The sequence below is a fragment of the Mustela nigripes genome, chromosome 1, assembly GCF_022355385.1.
Source record: "Mustela nigripes isolate SB6536 chromosome 1, MUSNIG.SB6536, whole genome shotgun sequence".
NCBI classification, from domain to species: domain Eukaryota; kingdom Metazoa; phylum Chordata; class Mammalia; order Carnivora; family Mustelidae; genus Mustela; species Mustela nigripes.
Window position 1 is genome coordinate 22,496,898 of NC_081557.1, and position 25,000 is coordinate 22,521,897.

At 36.2% G+C, this 25,000-nt stretch overlaps 1 protein-coding gene across 4 annotated transcripts in view; it reads left to right on the top strand.

Annotated features, from left to right (window-relative positions):
- DCDC1 (doublecortin domain containing 1) overlaps nt 1–25,000 on the top strand; it is a 440,084-nt gene that overhangs the window by 153,279 nt on the left and 261,805 nt on the right. The window lies entirely within an intron of this gene.

Consider the following 25,000-nt stretch of genomic DNA (forward strand, 5'->3'; position numbering starts at 1 on the left):
ACCATAATAATTGCTTACTTTCTACCCTCTATCTTTACCCTGGAAGTCTTCAGCATGAACACGTGTTCCATATTTTCCTTTTTGGGACCCTAACTTACATTGCTTTGACCCAGGGAAAGCAAGAATTCTCCTTAACCCAAATATTTGTCTCACCAAGACCCAGTTTGGTTGCAATCCTTTCCTTAAAGTCCTCCCTTATTTCTCCCTTCTGTAAACTTCTGCAGTTATATATATATATATATATATTTCTTACATCATGTACACCTTTCTCCTTTGAGCTTTCTCCTTTGTTTATATGTGTGCTTTATATCATTAACTGCAAAATCATGAGGGCACAACACATTTGTTATAATTTAGCACTTAGTACAGTATCCTGAAATAATAAATATTTGTTGAATAAATGAATGAATAACTCAGCTGCCCTTTTCAGTGTGGTAATGCTTTAAAAAAAATATTTGAAGGGCGCCTGGGTGGCTCAGTGGGTTAAGCCTCTGTCTTTGGCTCAGGTCATGGTCTCAGGGTCCTGGGATCGAGTCCCGCATCCGGCTCTCTGCTTGGCAGAGAGCTTCCCCTCTCTCTCTGCCTGTCTCTCTCTGTACTTGTGATCTCTCTATCTCTGTCAAATAAATAAGTAAAATCTTAAAAAAATTTTTTTTGAAAAAAAAAATACGAAAAAGAAAGTAGGACGAAGACAATGTGACAGTCATTCTCTGGCCTGCTTCTCTGTTTTATAAAGAGCTTGAGGTAAGGGCCTTGCTCTGAGTAGGTGCTCAATTCTATTTGAACTGCCACTTTATATTATTTTGCTTATTAAACTTATCTGGATCTACATCCTCAGTGTCCCATAGTCATCAACATGGTCTTTTATTCTTTTTTTTTTTTTAATTAACATATAATGTCTTATTTGCTTCAGGGGTACAGGTCTGTGAATCATCAGTCTTACATAATTCATAGCACTCACCATAGCACATACCCTCCCCAATGTCCATAAACCAGCCACCTATCATATATATCATATATATATGTGTATATATATATATGATACCTATATGTGTGTGTGTGTGTGTGTGTTGATATATATATTAGACTGGTAAATAGAACAGAGCCACACACTTGATTTTGGGTGTATTTGGTCTGTTAGAACAAACTGCCTCCCAAAATTTTGAAGAAAAACATATGTATACACACCCACCCACACACACACACACACACACATAAGGGTAAACACGAAGGGATGGAATATGACTATAAAGATGAAAATTTAAAAAGATTCTAAAAATGGAATTGATAAAAAGTTGGTTGAAAAAAAGAAAAAAAAAGAGGAAAGAATGTGATCAGCCTGGAGACTAGAACAAAGCCATATGCTAGATTTAGGGTATATTTTGATCTGTTAGCAGAATCTGTATCCCAAACTTTTAAAGAAAGAAAAACTTATATGTATACAAAAAATAAAGTTAAGTACAATGAAGGGATAGAGTATTACTATAACAATGAAAATTTTAAAAGATTTAAAAAAAGGTATTGTAAGATAAAATAGTTAAAAATGTTGAAATAGGAAAGAGGAAAAAATTAAAAAAATAGAATAAGAAAAAATAAAATTAAAAAAATTTAACTTTGAAAGACTAAGAAATCATGGGGGAAAAAAGCCATGAATTCTATGTGCTGTATTCCCATAGCTGTGAAGTTTTGCAGGTCTCATTGATTGGTGAACTTGGTCTTGGCTCTTGGCTGGATGTTCTTTTTTTTTTTTTTTTAAGATTTTATTATTTATTTGACAGACAGAGATCACAAGTAGGCAGAGAGGCAGGCAGAGAGAGAGAGGAGGAAGCAGGCTCCCCGCCGAGAAGAAAACTCAATGTGGGGCTTGATCCCAGGATCCTGGGATCATGACCTGAGCCAAAGGCAGAGGCTTTAAACCACTGATCCATTCAGCCAAGGCACCCCTTGGCTGGATGTTCTTGCTGATCTTCTGGGGAAGGCATCTGTTGGAATGATTCTCAAGTCTTTGCCCGAGGTGAAATTGCCAGGGGCCAGGCTAAGTAATCTGCTTGTGTTCGCTTTTGGCAGCTTTTGTTCCCTGAACGCTTTCCATACAGCTTTGGAGGATGGGAATGAAAATGGCAACCTCCTAATCTCCAGCCCTATAGGAGCTGAGAGCTCAGGGCCCCATTCCTCATTGTGGCCTCAGAGAAAAACAAAACTGTCAATCTCTCGCATCGCCCTGGTCTCTGGCCCTGCTCTGTGCTCACCCTGCCTGTGACCAAGCATTTCTATCTCTGGCACACAGCCCCATTTGGAGTCTCCAGACCTGGCAGAATCTTGCATGCTCTGGTATCATTCCTCTCAGAGGAGGAAGGAGGGGGTCTCCACGGATCTGCCACTTATAGGGTCCCTGCTTGAAAAGCATTGGCCCAACTGTGCCTTGGATCACAGTTTAAGGTGACCCCGGACTGAGAGCCCTGTCCTCGGCTCTGTCTGTACACCTGGCTTCCCCACTCTGACACCTGGGAACTCTGCTGCAGTCAGGCATCCCTGGTCTTTCTGTGACCCTACAAGGTCCATCCCTTCACTTAGCCTCTGGAGTGACGTCCCTCAGTGGAGCAGACTTCTAAAAGTTCCAATTTTGTGCTCTATGCTCTCTCACTTGCTGGGAGCCAGCTTCTCCCCCTGAGGTCTCACTTCCCTTATGTCACCTCAGATTCACTCTCCACAGGTCCTACCATCTAGAAAATGGTTGCTTTTCTGTTCCTAGAATTGTTGCTCTTCTCTTCGATCTCCTGTTGAGTTTGTAGGTATTCAGAATGGTTTGATATCTACCTGAACTCCTGGGACCTGATGTTATTTAGGTCTCCTACTCCTCCACCATCTTGCTTCTTCCCTCTGTTTTATTCTTTTAATCCTCAGTTTCAATATTTCATTGTCTTTATTCAATCAGTAATAATTAACATTTATTAAATGTTTGTTACATGCCAGGTAATATCTGTATCTATATCTACATATATGTATTCTCATTAATCTTTGCAACAACCTATGAGTAGGTACTGTTAATTCTTTCTCACAAATGAGAAAACTAAGGCTTAAGTAACTCCCTAAGTAATGCTACTACATAGCTGGTAAGTGTAAGGACTGTGTGAGTAACCCAGTCAATTTTTCTCCATAGCTCACTCTCTTTGTAAAGAACTGCTTCCTAGATGGAGTTCCTTTACTTTTCTCCATTGTTTGTACTATAATAAGTCTGGTTTAAGATATCAGTGTACATGTAAGCAGCTAGTATTGTGCTGAGGGCAGGGATATACCATAGAGCTATAAAACCATGTTCTTTTAAGAGACCTGTACTTTAGTTGGCAACAGAAAATATACAGACATCACATAATTAGTGATAATGTGATGAGCACTCTGTAACAAGTACTGAATTGGGTCGTACAGACAAACCATAAATTCATAGATTGTTAGAGTCAAAGGAAGGGAATTCTGAGGTCAACTAGATCATTGTGCTAGTTTTACAGATGTGCAGCTGTACAGCATATAGTGAGGTGCTAATTGTATGATACAGAAAAAGAACAACCAAAGGAGCTTAAAGACATTGTGCATAGGTGGGTGTATCAAACGTAGTTGGAAGAAAGGGAGACTGGTGTTGATAGTTGTCATCAAAGAATAATTCTCAAAGGAATCAGATTTGATTTCAAACTCAAAGGATGGGTAAGTTACATTGAGGGTAGTTTTGTAGGTGCGTGTGCACATGTGTGTATATGAATACACACATACTCAGGGAGTCATTTGAATAAAACTGTGAGGTGACTGGAGAATAGGATTTATTCTGTATGTTTGTTCACTGTTGTATCTCCAGCCTTGATTGGTGGTGATAGGTAGGGATTTTAAGAGATACTGGGACTCAGTTTTGTTTTTGTATTCTTTTTAAAGCTCTCCAGATAGTTCTAATGTGAACACAGGATTGAGAACTATGGAAAAGTTTGGGCAAAGTGTCTTTTCATCATGTTACCTTTTAGTAGGGAGCTAAGACATACAAGAGTAAAATAAGTGTGATGATTTGTCTATGGTCAGTGCTCTATAGACAGAAAATTCCATAATGGAAGGATTTGAGATGAAATGACATAGGTAAATAAGCAGGATGGAATGATCATTTAGAAAGCAATTATAGTAATCATGGATTAGAAGATGGAAGCCTATCCTAGGGTGATTTTTCTAGAAATAGAAAAAGTATAATCTGAGAATTTTCACAAAGGCTTGCTAACTGGTAAAATGTAAAAAATGAGGAAAAAAGAAGAGTCTGAGAAATTAAGTGGTAAATCCATGACAAATGACATTAAACTTATTAAACTTATTAAACTTTTTCAGGATAATGTTTGGAGTATGAAAACAATATTTACTAAAAAACTAACTCTTAACAAGTCCACATTTAAGACTAATGATTTTTTGATGATGTTGGAATCTCATTTTGACTTGTGGTAAGAGTTATTTTCTGTTGATATATTTGCTTGGACATCCAATGATTTTTTTTTTTTTAGATTTATGCTTCAATAAATTTATGTCTCCTTTTCCAACCACTTTCTCATCACTAATGGAGTGAAATATGGTTGCATAATAGTTCTACTTACAGAAGTTCCACTTACAGAAATTCATGGCATTCACTTCATGACTATGTTAATTAGTGTTAGATTTGACTGCAATATCATAGACAACCGACTTAACTGTGGCTTAGGTCATGAGATGAGAAATCTGGAGATAGATAGTTGCTGACATTAGTTCAGGAGCTCAAGGATATTAAAGCTGAAGTGTCTGAGAATCTCTGGTTTTCCTCCCATGACCCAAAGACTACTGGAACTCTAGTCATCATGTATATTCCAAGGACCAAGATGGAGAAAATATGATAGAGCCTAATGTGTTTTCTTGGCAGTCCCACAATTTGCATTTATATCTCTTTATCCATTCCTGTTTGCAACCAGGAACATTGTTCATGATTCTGTTAGTGAGAAAGTCAAATAGGCTAACCATAATTCTGTCCCCCACCACTCCCTCTTCCTTTTGTAGTTTATTTGAAAAAAGAAAACATGTGTTAAACATCTACTGTGTGTCAGGAAGCATAGGTTTCACAGTGAATAAGAAAAACATGATTCTTATTTTCATGGAGCTTAGAGTATGGCAGGAGAGTGAGAAATGAGGCAAACAATAGCACACACATTTAGTTAATTGAAGGTGTGGTAAATGATACAGAGGAAAAGTTAAAAAGCCATTTTACTTATTTCTTATATTCCTTTTTAACATTTTATTTCTTATTTTAAACTTATATTCTCTTTTTGTAAACTACCTTAAATTATTTTGAAACAAAGCAGTGATATTATTAAATACATATATTTAGTCTACAAATAAAAATGGTAGGTCCACTTTTATTTAATCTGTTTTTAATATAATTTTAAAGATCCAAGAAGGTATTAAAATTTAATTATAAACTATGTTTCTCATCCTTTAATGAAATATCCCATCTCAATGGGCTTTGAGCATTAGTGAAAATCAAGGTCTAGAAACATTTTAAAAGCCAGAAAACTATGGGAAATCTTGAGAAGAATCACATTGAAGTTTGTCAGTAACTGAAAGGTCTGAGATTTCTATCCTATTTGCAAGCCAAAAATTAAATTATCACAGCTTCATGGATGCTGGCAGAAGACACAAGACTCCTGGGTTAGAGACCAAGGGCCCAGAAAGAGTCATGAACTTAACGTTCACCTTGACAAGTTTGATGGGGACAATACAGAGTGGTCCAAGTGGACACTGTGTACATAGTAAGTTTGTGTCGTAGTTGAGGAGACCAAAGATCGGAAATCCTTAGTCTTATAAGGGGATTGTAGATCCTCCTCAATTTATGATGAGGCTAAATCTTGATAAATCCAAGGAGGTTGAAAATACTATAAATAAAAAATTCATGTATGCACCTAACCTACAGAACATCATAGCTTAGCCTAATTTACTTTAAATATGCTCAGAACACTTATGTTAGCCTGCAGTTGGGCACAATCATCTAACACAAAGCCTATTTTTCAATAAAGTGTGGAATATCTCATGTAATTTATTGAAAGTGGAAAGTAGTTGTATGGGTAAGAATGGTTATAAGTATATCAGTTGTTTACTCTAATGATAGCATGGCTGGCTGGGAAATGTGGCTTGCTGCCCTGCCCACCAGCACAAGAGGATCATATCCTAACACATATTGCTAGCCCGGGAAAAGATCCAAATTCAAAATTTGAAATACAGTTTCTGCCAAATTGTTGCATGGGAGACCATGAAGTTGAAAAATTATTAAGTTGAACCACCTTAAGTAGGGGATCCTCTGTGCTAGCAATCCTGCCCAACCCTTGTCCCAGAGAACGAGAGAGCTATTATCTTTTTTTTTTTTTTTTTAAAGATTTTATTTATTTATCAGAGAGAGGGGGAGAGAGCGAGCACAGGCAGACAGAATGGCAGGCAGAGGCAGAGGGAGAAGCAGGCTCCCTGCTGAGCAAGGAGCCCAATGTGGGACTCGATCCCAGGACGCTGGGATCATGACCTGAGCCGAAGGCAGCTGCTTAACCAACTGAGCCACCCAGGCGTCCCGAGAGAGCTATTATCTTGATTATCCTATTCAATAAATAGATTTTTTCTCTGGACGAAGACACCACCTTTATCTTCCAAGGGTGTTCACTGTACAAGCATCCTTGAAAAGATTGTTTAGAACAAAAGCTGTCAGTGCCTCTTTTCATAACATGTGCAGATATATTAGAGAAATCCATGGAGAATTGTTCCCCAACAAAGTCCTGCCCATCCACATTGTCAAATACCAACTGTAGCAGAGATTTTGCTCTTTGGCTGAAAAATAAAAGCTACCATAAAATCCTGAAATTGTGGCAGTATTCTTGTAAATAATGCTTCAGTAGAAATATCAGAAAGTATAAATAACACTTGATCTTCCCTGTGTTGTGGAGACAATGTTCACCCTCCCCTAACACTGTTAATTATAAGAAAATATTTCCTAAGGGAGTATGAGACTGCAACTATTTAGAGATCTTTAATGTAAGCCAACGAGCAACCTGTAATAATAGCGTACACATAAAGGCTGAAAACAGTCTATGATTTCAATAAAGTCCCACCCAGAAAGAAAAATCTGATAGTTCCCTTTCTCTGTCTCACCCTTGCCTTTTCCCACTCACAGAAAACCTCAGCATTATCCTCTTTCATAGCTTCTAATGAGCTTTTCAGGTGTCTAATGAGACCATGTGGTCTTGAATTCCACTTGAATTAGAGTTCCCTCATTGGTGGAATTCCCGAGGTATTCAAGTATTGTCAGAGTATATCTGAGGAAAACCACCTTCTTTAACCTGGAAAAAGAAGAGGAAATGGGTCCTGAGTGGGAAGTGGCAATGATCTGAGAACATTGGGAGACTAGGCTAATTCTAGTTTCATAGGCTGTGGTCTTTGTTTTGTGTTTTTTGTCTGTCCCTGATAATAAACCCCCAACGACAGAAATTATGTCAGTACAACCTAACCTGTGTTTTATCTGATATTGTAGCAAGGAATGTAGTGACTGGGATTAAAATTTCCTTTCCCATTTAATGCAGACTCTTTTAGTATCCCCTGTACTATATGTTCTATGATGCATAGAACTGGGGTTCTTCCCAAGGGTATGTGAATGATTCAATAAAAAATAATATCTAACACATTTAATCTGACTTACTATACTTCTGGCACTCTTCTTAAGTGTTGTGTCATTAATTCATTTACTTACTTAATAACTATTAACTCATTTAATTCTAAGAAATAAAGGTGGCACCATTGTTATCCTCATTTTATGGATGAGGTAACTGAGAAACACAATGTCCTAGGTTTAGTTAGATATAGTTTTGTCCTCTAGCACCTTATAATTAGCCTAAGAAGACAAAATCAGCATTCTCAAAGTAAAGTGATAATATTAATAAAGAAAACGTGCTATGGTAAGACCACCTTAATCAGGATTGAGGTGCTAGGTAAGAGGAATGACTTAACGTGGCTTATGAGGCCTCTGCTGGCTTCCCCAGCCTCATTACATATTGTTGCCTCCTTTGCTCCACATACCTCAGCTACATTGGCCTTATTTCCTTTAGCCAAACACCCCAACCTCCTCACTGCCCTAGTGGCAGTGCCCTCTCTGCCTGGAATGCTTTTCCTCCCCGTACTTCCTCTGCTTGATTCCTACCTCACATTCCCACAGCAGCCTCACTGTCACTTTCTCAGAGATTTCCTTCCAGGATAGGTGAGGGATTCTTCTTTTATGCTTATACCTCCCACAGACCTTTTCTCTGTGGCACAGACCAATACTCAATTTAAATAATTATTATTTTAAAAATATGTTATCTTTGCTGACTGTAGGCTCTGTAAGTCTTTTCTTTCACTCTATGCCCATACTTGAAAAATCACCGGCTTCAGATAAATATTTGTTGAATGAATGGATGTAAACCTATTCAATGTAGGATTTGGTTAATCAAGAAGAACTTTATGGGGGCGCCTTGGTGGCTCAGTGGGTTAAAGCTTCTGCCTTCTGCTCATGTCATGATCCCTGGGTCCTGGGATTGAGTCCTGCCTTGCGCTCTCTGCTTGGTGGGAGCCTGCTTCCCCCCCACCCCGCCCCGCCCTGCCTGTCTCTCTTCCTATCTCTGTCTGTCAAATAAATAAATAAATAAAATATTAAAAAAGAAGAGCTTTATGGAAGAGGTCTAGTTATGAATTTTCATAGGAAGTAATGGATATGAATTGCTGGAGAAGAAATGAGGGGAACTCTAAGTGGGAAGAATGGCTTAAATCAGTATTTAAAAATTTATACTTAGGTGTGCATGGCTGGCTCAGTTGGAAGAACACATGATCTTGATCTTGGGGTTGTGAGTTAGACCCCCGTATCAGATGTAGAGATTACTAAATTAATTAATTTAAAAATTATACCTAAAGAATAATACAAACATTTGATTTCTTTAAATATATATATGCACACACACATATACACACGTAAGCACATGGGGCATATATATACACACTTTTATGAGTGTGTATGTATATATACACACACACACACCCATATGTGTATGTATATTTGTACATACACTTTTGCACACATGCACACACATAAACATTGTAGAAAAATATATTTGTTTATGTGTCCAAATTTTATTTTATTTTAAATATTTTATTTATTTGAGAGAGTGAAAGCGAGAGCCAGAGAGCATGAGCGGGGGTGGTGAGAGAAAGGATAAAAGAAGGGTGAAGGGCAGAGGGAGAAGCAGACTCCCACTGAACAGGGAGACTGATGTGGGGCTTGATCCTGGAACTCCAGGATCGTGACCTAGCAAAAAGCAGATGTTTAACCAACTGAGCCACCCAGGCCCCCCATGTGTCCAAATTTTAAAATGCCACAGGAAAACCAACGCTTTAGCTTGTGCTTACAGGTGAACTTCATTTTGTGCAATCTAAGATTAAACTTCTTTTTTTTATTTTAGAAGATTTTATTTATTTGACAGAGAAAGAGAGAGAGAGAGAGTGCACATGCACAGGAAAGCAGGGCAAAAGGCAAGCAGAGGGAGAGGGAGAAGCAGGCTCCCCGATTAGCAAGTAGCCTGTCTTGGGTTCCACTCCAGGACTCTGGGATCATGACCTGAGCCAAAGACAGAGACAACTGGCTGAGCCGCAGAGAGGTCCCTAAACTTCTTTAACTTTGAACATGTTTTCTTGTTCACGTTTTACTTTGAATGGGAAAAAAGTTGCTTATGGTTAAAACCTTAGCCCAAGAGTCACAATAAAAAATTGAGCCCACCCTTATCCTCTGGCTTTAGACATTACACAATAGCTTAAGTAATTTTAATTCCTGATTATACTAAACTAAGCTTTAAAAACAAGTGTTTAAAGAACAAACTCTTTCTTTGCTATATTCATAGTTGGTAGCTAATTGCAGTATGTAGTCATTCATTTTATGAATAATATTTCTTAATCTTTTTAAGAACTACTTTTTTTCAGGTAAGAAAAAATAATGCATGTGTTGGTAATAAACAACCATATACTGAAAAAGTAGACTCAGGAGAAAATCTCCCTTTTTTCCAACTCCTAGAAGCAACCTCTTCTATTGGTCTCTTGGGTGTATAAGTATATTTCACCCCTCATCCTACTTTCTCATTGTCTTCCTTTTCATTCCCCACTAATTGTAGCATGTTATTTACACTGTATGGTGCATTTTTTTTTTCTGTTAACTATGTATTCTGAGAAGCATTTCATGCTTTACATATCTGCCTTTATAGTGTATGAATGTACCATAATTTATTTTATCAGTCCCCTATTGATAAATGTTTGATTTTTGTCTAGTCTTTGGTTATTACAAACAATGCTACAATGAATATTCCCATGCACACTTTTGGGGATATTGTGTGAGTATCTATAGATAGTATTCCAAGATGTAGATTTGCTAACTGAAAAAGAATCAAATTATTATAGGTATTATTAAATTGCCTTTCCAAGATAATGGTATATGGAAGTATCTATTTCCCCTACCCATTGATGATATATTAATATTTTTAATTTTTATCAGTCTGATTTATCAAGTCAATCAATATAATTAGGTAAACAGTTTAATAAGTGAACATTCTCATTGGGTTTTGTTTTGCATTTCTCATATTATAAATGATGTTGAACATTTTTTTTTTAAGTTTAAAAGCCATTTTAGGGGTGCCTAGGTGGTTCAGCCAGTTAAGCATCTGCCTTTGGCTCAGGTCATGATCCAAGGGTCCTGGGATTGAGCCCCAGTAGGGCTTCCTGCTCAGAGAGGAGTCTGCTTGTCTGTTTCCCTCTGTTCCTTTCCCCTGCTCATTTTTGTCTCTCTCTCAAATAAATAAATACAGTCTTTAAAAAGCCCTTTTAAAATTTCATTTCTTATGAACTTTTTCTTGTTTTTGTTTTTTCTATTAGATTATTTGTATTTTTCTTGTTGGCTTATACAAACTATACATACTAAGGGACTTAACCCTTTGTTTTTCAAGTGTACTGTGCATAATTTGAATTTCTTTCACATTTCACATTGATTAAGAGGTTGTAATGCTATAGTGACCTTTAAAATAATTTGGGCTCTGCATGTAAAAAACTCTATAACAAGCTTTATCTTTACAGCTTGGTGAATTTACATAATAAATGTGGTTGTAGTGGTCTAAAATATGCTTATTCAGTATCATATCACCTCATGGTAAATCCTATTAAATAAACCACCTAATCTGAATAGTTTGATTATAGCAGCATTGAATGAAGTTTCTTTTTTGTTGTTGTTGAATGAAGTTTCTAAGTCTAATGTATTCATTTCTCATTTAACTAGAACTTAGTACCTAGTATATTAGGTATAGCTATCAGTACATTAGTAAAGGGTCATTGCTTTTTATGATTTCTGGGTGACTTTTTAATCTAAATTTAATATTTAGTAACTTATTTATTCCATTCCCCCACTAATTTTAATATTATTAGAAATTCAAGCAGCTGTTCCATATTGTCATGATGCAAATTTGAAACAATTTTTCCTTTTATTTCTCTTTCAAATTTTTAGATTTGTTGAAAAGTATCTCGAAGTTGCAAGGGAAACTATTTAAAAACTACTGTTCTTTACAAGTGTTTTTTGTCTGAACCAGAGTCATTTCAATGCTGTGGAACAAATAGAAATGCAAAAATAAAATTAATGCTAAATTTGATATAACTTTACAGCAGGAGGAGTGCACCCTTAATATACACTTAAAAAAAAATAGTAGGTTGGGGGATTTCAGGATGTAATACAGAGATGAGAAAATCACCTGTATTATAAACGTATAAAACAACATCACTGAAGCAAGTGGGAAGAAAATATACTGATCTGAGTAACTGGTAAAGAATGAAATCTGTAAAACTAAATGTGAAAGGAATTACACATTAGTACATATTTTATTGATAAAGTTATTTTCCACAAGGGTCTGGGATAACAATTCTGGAAATACCATACATGTATATTGGAATTACATAACTAAATAAGTAAATGGCAGGTTTCTTAGTGTTAGAATGGAGGTTACAGACAAACAAGAGAAGAAGGCTAGAATGATCCATACGGTGATTGATTAGAGTTGAAGAAATTAGTATGAACTCATGTTTAGCCTAATATAGATATAGATGGCTACATATTGAAATATCTATAGGTATATGTACATGTATGTCCTAGTGGACACACATATATTTCCTTGTTCTGAGAGCAGAGACAGCCCAGAAGCAGTAATACCCTTGGTGTCCAGATTTTGGTTTCTAATTCCATTCTTAAATAAAAGAAACAAGGGATCCTTGGAGAAATGGCAGATTGTAGGACTGGGGCAGGAAACATATGAGATAATCCTGGGGCATATTATAGTGTGGATGAGTAAGAAACTGCTCAAAAAACACATCAGTAGGGGTGTGTCAAAGAAACTAATTAAAAGAGCACCCAGGAGCCAAAGCTGGAATAATTTGACGAGATCGCGCACGCTCAGGGTGGTATGGCTGTAGACCAAAGCTGGAATAATTTGAGCAAAAAATAGTTTTAGATTATAACTCAAAGTATACAATACATACCCATGAGTCTATAATGATCATATAAATGAAATAAATTAAATAATGATCAGGTAAGTTAGAAAGGGAGAATAGGCAATTTTTCTGTGCAGAAAAATACCAAATAACTGATGTAGAGACTTTTTCCCAGAGAAGGTGGAACATAAGTCCTCACTCCTCTAGTGTGGATTTTTCTAGTGAGCTTTCAAAGGACAATAAGAAAAGAGCAAATGAAAGAGTAACTACAGTGGAAAAACCTGACAACACTACCTCAACAAAACAATAGTGTTTTGTTGTTACAAATGGCAGGATTTCATTCTTTTTTATAGCTTAGTAGTATTCTCTGTTTGAGTATGTGTGTGTGTGTGTGTGTTGTTTGTCCATTTGTTTTCTTTATCCATTCATTTATTGGTAGATACTTAACATTGTTTCCATATTTTGGCTATTGTAAATAATGCTGCAATGAACATAGGAGGGAATTTTTAAACTAGTGTTTTAATTTTTCTTTGGATAGATATTCAGAAGTGGACTTGCTGGATCATATATATGATGGTTCCATTTTTAACTTTTTAATAAATCTCTATACTGTTTTTCATTGGCTGCACAAATTTATATTCTCACTGACACTATACAGTGATTCTCTTTTCTACATATATATATATTTAAAGATTTTGTTTATTTATTTGACAGACAGAGATCACAAGCAGGCAGAGAGGCAAGCAGAGAGAAGAGGGGAAAGCAGGCTCCCTGCCAAGCAGAGAGTCTGATGTGGAGCTTGATCCCAGGACCCTGAGATCATGACCTGAGCTGAAGGCAGGGGTTTAACCCACTGAGCCACCCAGGCATCCCCTTTTATACATATTCTGGCTAACACTTGTTATTTTTTTTAAAGATTTATTTATTTATTTTAGAGAGCAAGAGGTGAGCACAAATAAGGGAGGGGTAGAGGGAGAGAGAGAGAGAATCCTCAAGCAGACTCACCACTAAGCACAGAGATCAACTGGAGGCTCAATTTCAGAACTCTGAGATCATGACCTGAGAAATGAAGAAATCAAAGAGCCAGACACTTAACCAACCTAGGCACCCTTCTTGTCTTTTTGATAATAGCCATTTGGACATGTGTGAGGTGATATCTCATTGTGATTTTGATTCACATTTCCCTACTGGTGAGTGATCTTGAGCATCTTTTTTTCTACTACTGGCCATATGTATGTCTTCTTTGAAAAAATGTCTACTCAGATCCTCTGCCCATTTTTTAATGAATTGTTTGGGTTTGTTATTGAGTTATTTGAGTTCTTTATATATTTAGGATATTAACCTTTTATCAGATATAAGATTTGCAAATATCTCTTCCCATTTAGTAGGTTGCCTTTTTGTTTTACTAATGGTTTCCTTCACTGTGCAGAAACTTTTCAGTTTGATATAGTCTCATTTGTTTACTTGCTTTTATTGCCCTTACCTTTGGAATCAAATCCAGAAAAACGTCACTAAGACCAATGTCGAGGGGCTTATTGTTGATGTTTTCTTCTAGCAGTTTTTTAGTTTCAGTTCTTCCATTCAAATATTTAATCCATTTGAGTAAATTTTTTTTAAAGATTTTATTTATTTATTTATTTGACAGAGAGAAATCACAAGCAGATGGAGAGGCAGGCAGAGAGAGACAGAGGGAAGCAGGCTCCCTGCTGAGCAGAGAGCCTGATGCGGGACTCAATCCCAGAACCCTGAGATCATGACCTGAGCCGAAGGCAGCGGCTTAACCCACTGAGCCGCCCAGGCGCCCCCCATTTGAGTAAATTTTTGTGAATGGTTCTAAGACAGGGGTCCAATTTCAGTCTTTTTGCATGTGCGTGTCCAGTTTTCCAATACCATTTATTAATGAGACTGTCCCTTTCCAATTGTATATTTTTAACCCCTTTAAAAAAAGATTTATTTATTTTAGAGAAGAGAGAATGAGAGAGAGAAAGCACACAATCTGGGGTCAGAGGGAGAGGGAGAAAATCTCAAGTAGACTTCCTGCTGAGTGTGGAACCAGTGTAGTGTCACCCAGGTGTCCCACTTTTCTCCCTTTTTATAAATTTTATAATTCGTTAAAAATACCTTTTATAGGGGCACCTGAGTGGCTCAGTCTGTTAAGTGTCTGACTCTTGATTTCAGCTCAGGTTTGTGCAATCAAGGCTTGCATGAGGCTCAGCACTCAGCATGGAGTCTGCTGGAGATTATCTCCCTCTGGTCCTCCTCTTGCTTGTGCTCTTCCTCCCTCTCTCTAAAATAAATAAATAAAATCTTTAAAAAAATTAAAATAAAAAGTAAACTCTTCTCTTCTTTTTTAACAAATCAATTGACACAAATGCAGGGGTTTATTTCTGGACTCTCTATTCTGTTGACCTATATTTCTCTTTGTATGTCAATATCATACTGTTTGAGCACTAGAGATTTGTAGTATAGTTTGACATCAGGGAACATGATACTCCCAGCTTCCTTCTTTCTTAAAATTGCTTTGGCAATTTGGGGTCTTCTATAGTTCCATACAAATTTCAGAATTATTTGTGTTAGTTCTATGAAAAATGCCATTAAAATTTTGATAAGAATTGCTTTGAATCTGTAGATTTCTTTTGGTAATATGGACATTTTAGCAATATTCTTCAAATATCTGAGCACAAAATATCCTTCCATTTATTTGTATCTTCTTCAATTTCTTTCCTCTGTGTCTTACAATTTTCAGTGTATTTCATACCTCAGATTTTGGTATATTGTATTTCTATTTTCATTTGTCTCCAGGTATTTTTTGATTTCTTTATTGATCCACTGGTTTTTTTTTTTAGTACCATGTTATTTAATCACCACACTTTTTTCCCCCCAGTTTTCTTCTTGTAATTTCTAGTTTCTGAGGAGAGAGTATGCTCAATATGATTTCAATCTTCTTGATTTATTGAGACCTGTTTTGTGGCCTAATATTTGATCTATCCTGGAGAATATTTCATGTGCACTTGAAAAAAAATGTGTATTCTGCTTTTAGAAAGAATGTTCTGTATATATCTAGTAAGTACATTTGGTCTAATGTGACATTCAAGTTGATGTTTCTTTATTGATTTTATGTCTGGAAGATGTATACATTGATGTAAGTAGGTGTTAAAGTCCCCTACCGTTATTGTATTGCTGTCAATTTTCCCCTTTTCTATTAATATTTGCTCTATATGTTTTGGTGCTCCTCTGTTGACTATGTAATATATTTATAAATATTATATTTCCTTTTTGGATTAGCCCCTTTATCATTATTTAATGCTATTCTTTATCTTTTATTACATCTTCATTTCAAAGGCTATTTTGTCTCAAATGAGTCTAGCTACAACAGCTTTCTTTTTGTTCCCATTTGCATGGCATATCTTCTTTCTCCCTTCACTTTCACACTATGTCCTTAGTTCAGAAGTGAGTCTTTTTGTAAGCAGCATATAGATGAGACTTATTTTTTTCTCCACTCAGCCAGTCTGTGCCTTTTGATTGGAGAATTTAGTCCATTTACATTTAAAGTAATTATTGACAGGTAAGCAGTTATTGCCATTTTGTTAATTGTTTTTTTTGTTTGTTTGTTTTTGCTTTTTTGTTTTTATACTTCCTTACTACTACTTTCTTCTCTTTATCTCTTTCCTTCTGGTTTGATAACTTTCTTTAGTGTTAACTTTAGATTATTCTCCCATTTTATTTTGTATATTTGCTGTAAGTTTTCACCTTGTGGTTACTGTGAGGTTCACATATAATGTCTTATGAATGTTAGCAGAGTATTTTAAGTTGGTAGCAACTAAATTTGAATCCATCCCAAACTATATATTTTTACACCTGCCCCACATTTTGTTTTAATGACAAATTTTACATCTCTTAATTTTATGTATCCCTTAAATAATTGTTGTATTTTTAGTTAATTTTACTACTTTTGTCTTTGGGCCTTCATACTAGCTGTATAAGTATTTACCACTTTTACTACAGATTTGCCTTTTTACCTTAATATGTTTTCTTGATATTTATGTCAGCTTAAAAAAATTCCTTTAACATTTCTTGTATTGCCAGGTTAGTGGTGATGAATTCCTTTATCTTTTGCTTATCTGGAAAACAGCTTATCTCTCCTATTCTGAATGTAACTATGCCAGGAAGAGTACTGGAATTAGAAGTTTTTTCCTTTCAGCACTCAGAATATGTCATGCCAGTTGCTTCTGGCTTGTGGCATTTTTGCTGAAAAAAATTTGCTAATAATATGGTTTCCCTTATATGTAACAAGTTATTTTTCTCTTGCTGCTTTTAGATTCTCTATCTTTAACTTTTGACATTTTACTTATAAATGATGTTGATCTCTTTGGCATCAATTTTTTTGGAACTCTCTGGGCTTCCTGGACCCGAATGTTTTTTTCTTACCCAGGTTAGGGAAGTTTTCAGCCATTATTTCTTCAAATAAGTTCTCTACCCCTTTCTCTCTCTCTTCTCCTTCTGGAATTCCTAAGACTCTGCTTGATGTTATCCTTTAGATATTTAAGTTATCTTTACTCTTTTAAATTCTTTTTGATGCTCTATCAGCTTGAATTCCATTACCTTGTCTTCATGCTCACTGTTAGGCTCACTGTTAGGCTTCGTCAGTCTGCTGTTAAACTCCTCTAATATATTTTTCAGTTCAGTCATTGTATTTTTTAGCTCTTGACTTTTCTTTGGTACTTTTATATATTTTCTCTCTCTTTGTTTTGACGTTCTCACCTTGTTCATTCATTCTTTACCCAAGTTTGGTGAGCATTTTAATGACCAGCAGGTAGACCACTTATCTCCATTTCATTAAGGCCATTTTCTGAGGTTTTTGTCTTATTCTTTTGTTTGGTTTTCTTTTTTAAGTTTTTATTTAAATTCCAGTTAGTTAGCATACAGTTTAATATCATTTTCAGGTATAGAATGTAGTGATTCAACAACTCCATACATTACCCAGTGGTCTTCACGAGTGCTTTCCTTAATAACCAGCACTTATTTAACCCATATCTCCACCCACCTTCCCTTTGGTAACCATCTCTATAGTTCTCTATAGTTTAGAGTCTTGTTTCTTGGTTTCCGTCTCTCTTTCTCTCTTTTCCCCTTTTCTCATCTGTTTTGTTTCTTAAATTTCAAACATGAATGGAATCATATGGTACTTGTCTTTCTCTGACTCACTTAACTTTGCTTAGCATTGTCCTCTCTAGTTCCATCTGTGTTATTGCAAATGGCAAAATTTCATTCTCTCTCTCTCTCTCTCTCTCTTTTTTTTTTTTTTTTTTTGGCTGGATATTATGTATACCATATCTTCTTTATCCATTCATCAAATTGATGGACAACACTTGGGCTGCTTCCAAATCTTTGCTACTGCCAATAATGATGCTATAAGCATAAGGGTGCATGTGTCCGCTACTTTGAGCTACTGTTTTTGTATTCCTTGGGTAAATAGCCAGTAGTGAGATTGCTAGATCATAAGGTAGTTCTATTTTTAACTTTTTGAAGAACATCCATACTGTTTTCCAGGGTGCTGCACCATTTGATATCCCACCAACAGTGTGAGAGGATTCACCTTTCTCCACATCCTTGCCAACGCCTGTTGTTTCTTGTGATGTTGATTTTAGCCATTCTGATAGGTGTGAGGTGATATTTCAATGTAGTTTTGATTTGAATTTCCCTGATGATAAGTGATGATGAGCATCTTTCCATGTATTTGTTGGTCATCTGTATCTCTTTGGAGAAATGTCCATTTATGTCTGTAGCCCATTTTAAAATGGATTATTTGTTTTGGGTGTGTTGAGTTTTATAAGGTCTTTATATGTTTTGGATACCAATCCTTTATTGGATATGTCATATGCAAACACCTTCTTTCATTGTATAGATTACCTTTTAGTTTTGTCGATTCTTTCCATTGCTATGCAGAAGCTTTTTATTTTGATGTAGTCCCAATAGTTTATTTTTGCTTTTGTTTCCTTTGCCTTAGGGGAAAATGTTGCTATAGGCAATGTCAGAGAAGTTACTGCCTTGGTTTTCCTCTAGGATTTTTATGGTTTTGGATCTTACATTTGGTCTTTAATCCATCTTGAATTTATTTTTGTGTAGTCTAGTTTCTGTCTTTTGCATGTTGCTGTCCAGTTTTCCCAAGACCATTTGTTGTCTTTTTTCCATTGGCTATTCTTTCCTGTTTTGTTGAAGATAAGTTGACCACATAGTTGTGGGTTCATTTATGGGTTTTCTATTCTTTCTATTAATCTATTTCAGATCTTTCTGTTTTGTGTCAGTACCATACTGTCTTTCTTGATCACTACAGCTTTGTAATACAACTCTTGAAGTCTGGAATTGTGATACCTCCAGGTTTTCTTTTCTTTTTCAAGATTGCTTTGACTATTTAGGAGTCTTTTGTCATTTCATACAAATTTTAATATTGTTCTAGTTCTTTGAAAAATGCTGTTGATATTTGATAGTGCTTTGAATCTGTAGATTTCTTTGTGTAAAATGGACTTCACAATATTTGTTCTTCCAGTCCTTGAGTATGTAAAGTCTTTCCATTTCTTTGCATCATCTTCAATTTCTTTCATTAGTGTTTTTTTTTTAAGATTTTATTTATTTATTTGACAGAGAGAGAGAGAGATCACAAATAGGCAGAGAGACAGACAGAGAGAGAGATGAGGAGAAGCAAGCTCCCTGCTGAGCAGAGAGCCCAATGCGGGACTCGATCCCAGGCCCCTGGGATCATGACCTGAGCTGAAGGCAGAGGCTTAACCCACTGAGCCACCCAGGCGCCCCATCATCATTAGTGTTTTATATATAGTTTTCAGAGTATGGGTCTTTCACCTCTTTGGTTAGGTTTATTCTTAGGCATATTTTTATTTTTGGTGCAATTATAAATGGAATTGTTTTCTTAATTTCTTTTTCTGTTGCTTCATTATTGGTGTATAGAAATGCAACAGATTTCTGTACATTGATTTTGTTTACTGTAACTTTACTGAATTCATTTATCAGTGCTAGCAGTTTTTGGTATAGTCTTTTGGATTTTCTATATATAGTATCATGTCATCTGCAAATAGTGAAAGTGTTACTTCTTCCTTGCCAATTTGGATGTCTTTTATTTTTTTCATTGTCTGATTTCTCTGGCCAGGACTTTTGGTATGATGTTGAATATAAGTGCTGGGAATGGACATCCTTATTTTGTTCTGGATCTTAAGGGGAAACGCTCTCAGTTTTTCTCCATTAAGGATGATGTTAGCTGTGCTTTTTGGTCCCCCCCCCACCCCCTGAGTATGGCCTTTATTATGTCGAGGTATGTTTCATCTGAACCTATTTTGTTGAGGGTTTTTATCATGAATGATTATATTACTTAGTCAAACGCTTTTTCTGCATCTATTTAAATGATCATATAATCTTTATCCTTTCTCTTATTGATCTGATGTATTACATTGATTGACTTGCAATTATTAAGTCACCCTTGCAGCCCAGGAATAAATCCCACTTGATTATGGGGAATGATTTTTGTAATGTATTATTGGATTTGGTTTGCTAGTATTTTTTTGAGGATTTTAGTGTCTATGTTCATCAGAGATACTTGCCCATAGTTCTCTTTTTTAATCTAATTTTGGTATCAGGGGAGTGCTCACCTCAGGAAAACAATTTGGAGGTTTTCCTTCCTTTTCCATTTTTTGGAATAGTTTTAGAAGGACTGATATTAACTCTTCTTCTTTTTTCTTTTTTTATTATTTAAATTCAATTAGCCAACATATAGTACATCATTAGTTTTTAATATGATATTCAATGATTTATTAGTTGTGTATAACACCCAGTGCTCATCACATCACATGCCCTCCTTAATGTGCATCACCAAGTTACCTCAACCCCCCATCTACCTCCCTTTCTGCAACCCTTAGTTTCTCAGGGTTAGGAGTCTCATGGTTTGTCTCCCTCTCTGATTTCTTTCCATTCTGTTTTCCCTCCCTTCCCCTATTGTTCTCTGCACTATTCCTTATATCCCACCACATGTGAGGGAAGCCATATGATAATTGTCTTTCTCTGATTGACTTAATTCACTTAATATAATATCCTCCAGTTCCATCCATGTCAATGTAAATGGTAGGTATTCATCCTTTCTGATAGCTGAGCAATTTTCCATTGTATATATGAACCACATCTTCTTTATCCATTCATCTGTTGAAGGACATCTTAGCTCCTTCCACAGTTTGGCAATTGTGAACATTGCTGCTATAAACATTGGTGTTTGTGTGCCCTTCATCACTACATTTGTATCTTTGGGGTAAATACCCAGTAGTGCAACTTCTGGGTAATAGGGTAGCTCTATTGTTAACTTCTTGAGGAACCTCCATATTGTTTTCCAGAGTGACTGTGCCAGCTTGTATTTCCACCAATAGTGTAAGAGGGTTTCCCTTTCTTCACATTCTCACCAACATTTGTTGTTCCTGTCTTCTTCTCCCATTCTGTAGGTTGCCTTTTAGTTTTGTTGACTGTTTTCTTTGCTGTGCAAAAGCTTTTATTTTGATGTAGTCTCTAAAGTTCATTTTTTGCTTTTGTTTCCCTTGCCTTTAGAGACATGTCTTGGAAGAAGTTGCTATGGCTGATGTCAAAGAGGTTACTGCCTATATTCTCCTCTAAGATTTTGATAGATTCCTGTCTCACATTTAGGTCTTTCATCTATTTTGGTTTACCTTTGTGTACCAAAGATAAACCAAACAGTCCAGTCTCATTCTTCTGCACTGGCTGTTCAATATTCCCAGCACCATTTATGGAAGAGACTTTTTTCCATTGGATATTCTTTACTGCTTTGTCAAAGATTAGTTGACCATAGAGTTGAGGATTCATTTCTGGGTCTTCATTCTGTTCCATTGACCTATGTGTCTGTTTTTGTGCCAGTACCATGTTGTCTTGATGATCACAACTTTGTAACATAGCTTGAAGTCAGGCATTGTGATACCACCAGCTTTGGTTTTCTTTTTCAACATTTCCCTGGTGGGTATTAACTCTTCTTTAAGTGTGTGGTAGAGTTCACCTGTGATGCCATCTTGTCCTTAATGTTTGTTTGTTGGGAGTTTTTTATTACTGATTCAACTTTTTTTTTCCTGGTGATTGGTCTGTAAATTTTTTTAATTTCTTTCTGTTACAGTTTTGGCAGGTTTAATTTATCCATTTCAGTTTATTCATTGGTTGTCCAATTTGTTGGCATATAGGTTTTCATAATACTCTCTTACAATGTTTAGATTTCTGTGGTGTTTGTTGTTAATTCTCCTCTCTCATTTGTCATTTCTCTCTCACACACACTCTCTCTCTCTTTTTGATTAGTCTAGATAGAAATTTATCAATTTTACTGATTTTTTTTTTTTTACAAAGAACCAGCTCCTTACTTTCATTGATCTGTTCTATTGTGTTTGTTTGTTTTGTTTCTATATTGTTTATTTCTGAGCTAATCTTTGTTCCTTCTTTCTGCTCGTTTTAGGTTTTGTTTGTCGTTCTTTCTCTAGCTGCTTTAGGTGTAAGCTTAGGTTGTTTATTTAAGTTTTTTCTTGCTTCTTGTGGTAAGCCTGTATAGCTATAAACTTTCATCTTAGAACTGCTTTTGTTGCATCCCCAAGGTTTTGGACTGTTGTGTTTTCATTTTCATTTGTTACCATGTATCTTTTTAATTTCTTCTTTGATATCCTGTTTGTCTCAATCATTGTGTAGTAGTACATGTTAATTAACTTCCATGCATTTGTGGTCTTTCCAGATTTTTTCTTGTGGTTGACTTTGTTTCATGTGTTGTGGTTAGAAAAGACGCACTGGATGACTTTCATCTTTCTAAATTTGTTGAGGCTTGTTTTGTGGCCTACTATGTGGTCTATTCTGGAAAATGTTCCATGTGCACTTGAAAATTGTGTGTATTCTGTTTTGGGATGGAATGTTCTTAATACCTCTGTTAAATCCATCTGGTCCACTGTGTCATTCAAAATTATTACTTTCTTGTTCATGAAAGTGAACATTCAAAATCAGTACTTTTTTGTTCAAAAAGGAAAACTTTTTTGTTTTCTGTTTAGATGATCTGTTGATGTAAGTGGGGTGTTAAAGTCCCCTACTATTGACTGTTATATTATTATCAATTAGTTCCTTTATGTTTGTTATTAGTTGTTTTTTGTTTTTGGGTGCTCCCATGTTGGGCAAATAAATATTTATAATTATTATTTCTTCTTATTACATTGTCCCATTTATTATTAGATAGTGTCCTTTGTCTCTTATTACAGTCATTGATGTAAAGTCTATTTTGCCCAGTCTAAGTATTGATACTCTTGACATCCATTTGCCTGATAAATATTTCTCTATATCCTCACTTTCAATCTGCAGATGTCTTTATTTTTCACATATTTATTAGTATTTTTGATTTATGGTCACTATTAGGTTTATATATAACATATTCTGCATATAGCAGCCTATACTAAGTTGATGGTCTTTTAAGTTTGAACACATTCTTATTGCTCTCCTCACCATGTTTTAGATATATGGTATCATCTCTTAATCCTTTTATTTTGTGAGTTCTTTGACTGATATTTTACAAAAATACTACTTTTTTACTGTTTTTGTTTCCTATCTTTGGTCTATCACTTTTGGTCTTTTCTTTCCACTCAGAGCCCACTTTAATATTTCTTGAAGGGCTGGTTTAGTGATCATGAACTCCTTAGTTTTTGTTTGTCTGGGAAGTTTTTATCTGTCCTTTTGTTCTGAATGATAGCCTTGTTGGTCAGAATATTGGCTGAAGATTTTTTCCATTCAGCACTTTGAAAATATCAAGCCATTTTCTTCTGACTTAGAAAGTTTATGCTGAAAAATCCCCTGATATCCTTGTGGGGTTTCCCTTGTATGTAACTGTCTTCTTTTGTCCTGGTGCTTTAAATATTTTTTCTTCATTACTATATTTTCCATTTTGATTATAAAATGTATTGATATGGATCTGCTTTTGTTGACTTTGTTGGGGGTTCTCTGTGCCTTCTGGATAATTGTTTCCTTTCCCAGTTAAGGGAAGTTTTCAGCTGCTCTCTCTTCAAATAAATTTTCTGCCCCCTTTCTCTTTTTCTCCTGGGGCTCCTATAAAACAAATGTTTTTTTTTTTTTTTTAAAGATTTTATTTATTTATTTGACAGAGAGAAATCACAAGCAGGCAGAGAGGCAGGCAGAGAGAGAGGAGGAAGCAGGCTCCCTGCTGAGCAGAGAGTCCAATGCAGGGCTTGATCCCAGGACCCTGAGATCATGATCTGAGCCGAAGGCAGCAGCTTAACCCACTGAGCCACCCAGGCGCCCCTATAACACAAATGTTATTAAGCTTGATGGAGTCACTGAATTCCCTAAGTCTATTCTTGTTTTGCATAATTCCTCTTTTTCACTTTTGTTCAGCTTGACTACCTTCCATTATTCTGTCTTCTAGGTCATTAATTCATTCCTCAGCTTTTTCCAGCCTGCTGCTCATTCCATCAAGTGTGTTTCTCTTTTTGTTTATTGAACCATTTATCTTTGCTATGTTATTCCTTATTTCTGTGTTAAGGGGGTCTCTGATGTCTTCCATTCTTTTCTCAAGTCAAGTATCTTTATGATTGTTACTTTAAATTCTCTATCAGGCATGTTACTTATCTGTTTCATTTATATCTCTGACTGTGACCTTGTCCTATTCTTTGATTTGAGACAAATTCCTCTCTCCTCTCATTTTGTCTAAGTCTCTATGACTGCTTCTGTGTGTACATCTCCTGTACAGGAAGGTAATGGCCTTATGAAGAAGAGGTCCTGCAGTGCCCTGCAAAGTAATGTGCCCTATTTCCCATGGCCTGGCACTTCAGGGAGTGTCTCCAATGTGTGGTCTATGCACTCTGCTGTTTTGTACTGGCCACTTTATCCTTCAGGGCAGTCATCTGCAGAGGCTCTCTTTGCCTATTGTGGGAGCGATTGTCCTCTAGCCTGAATGTGGCGTGCTTTAACCAGGTTTGTTCTGGTCTGCTTGTGAAATGAGACCTTTTGACACTGTTGCTGGAACCAAGGTCCACACAAAATGCCCAGATTGTGGTCCACTGTTTTGGCAGGGGTTTGGGTTGGTCTTCTGGGAAAGGAGGTCCACTGTCCTGAGACTGAGGCAAGCATGACTGGGAAGGGTGGTTTCATTGGAGTGTGGGAGGTGGGGCTTGGTTTAAGCAAGTTACATAGGGAGTGTGGATGCTGTGCTGGTTCCCACAGGTAGCCCTATGTTTATGCTCAGGTGTGGGGGAGGAAAATGGCACCTACAAGTTCCTTTGTTCCCAGAGTTTTTCCCATGCACTTTCCTGTGTGTTAGTCAGTCTCTTGCCCTTCTTGAAGACCATGACTCCCTTCCCATCACAGTAGCCACAGTCTGTTTCTCTCCCAAACTGCATCTCCATAC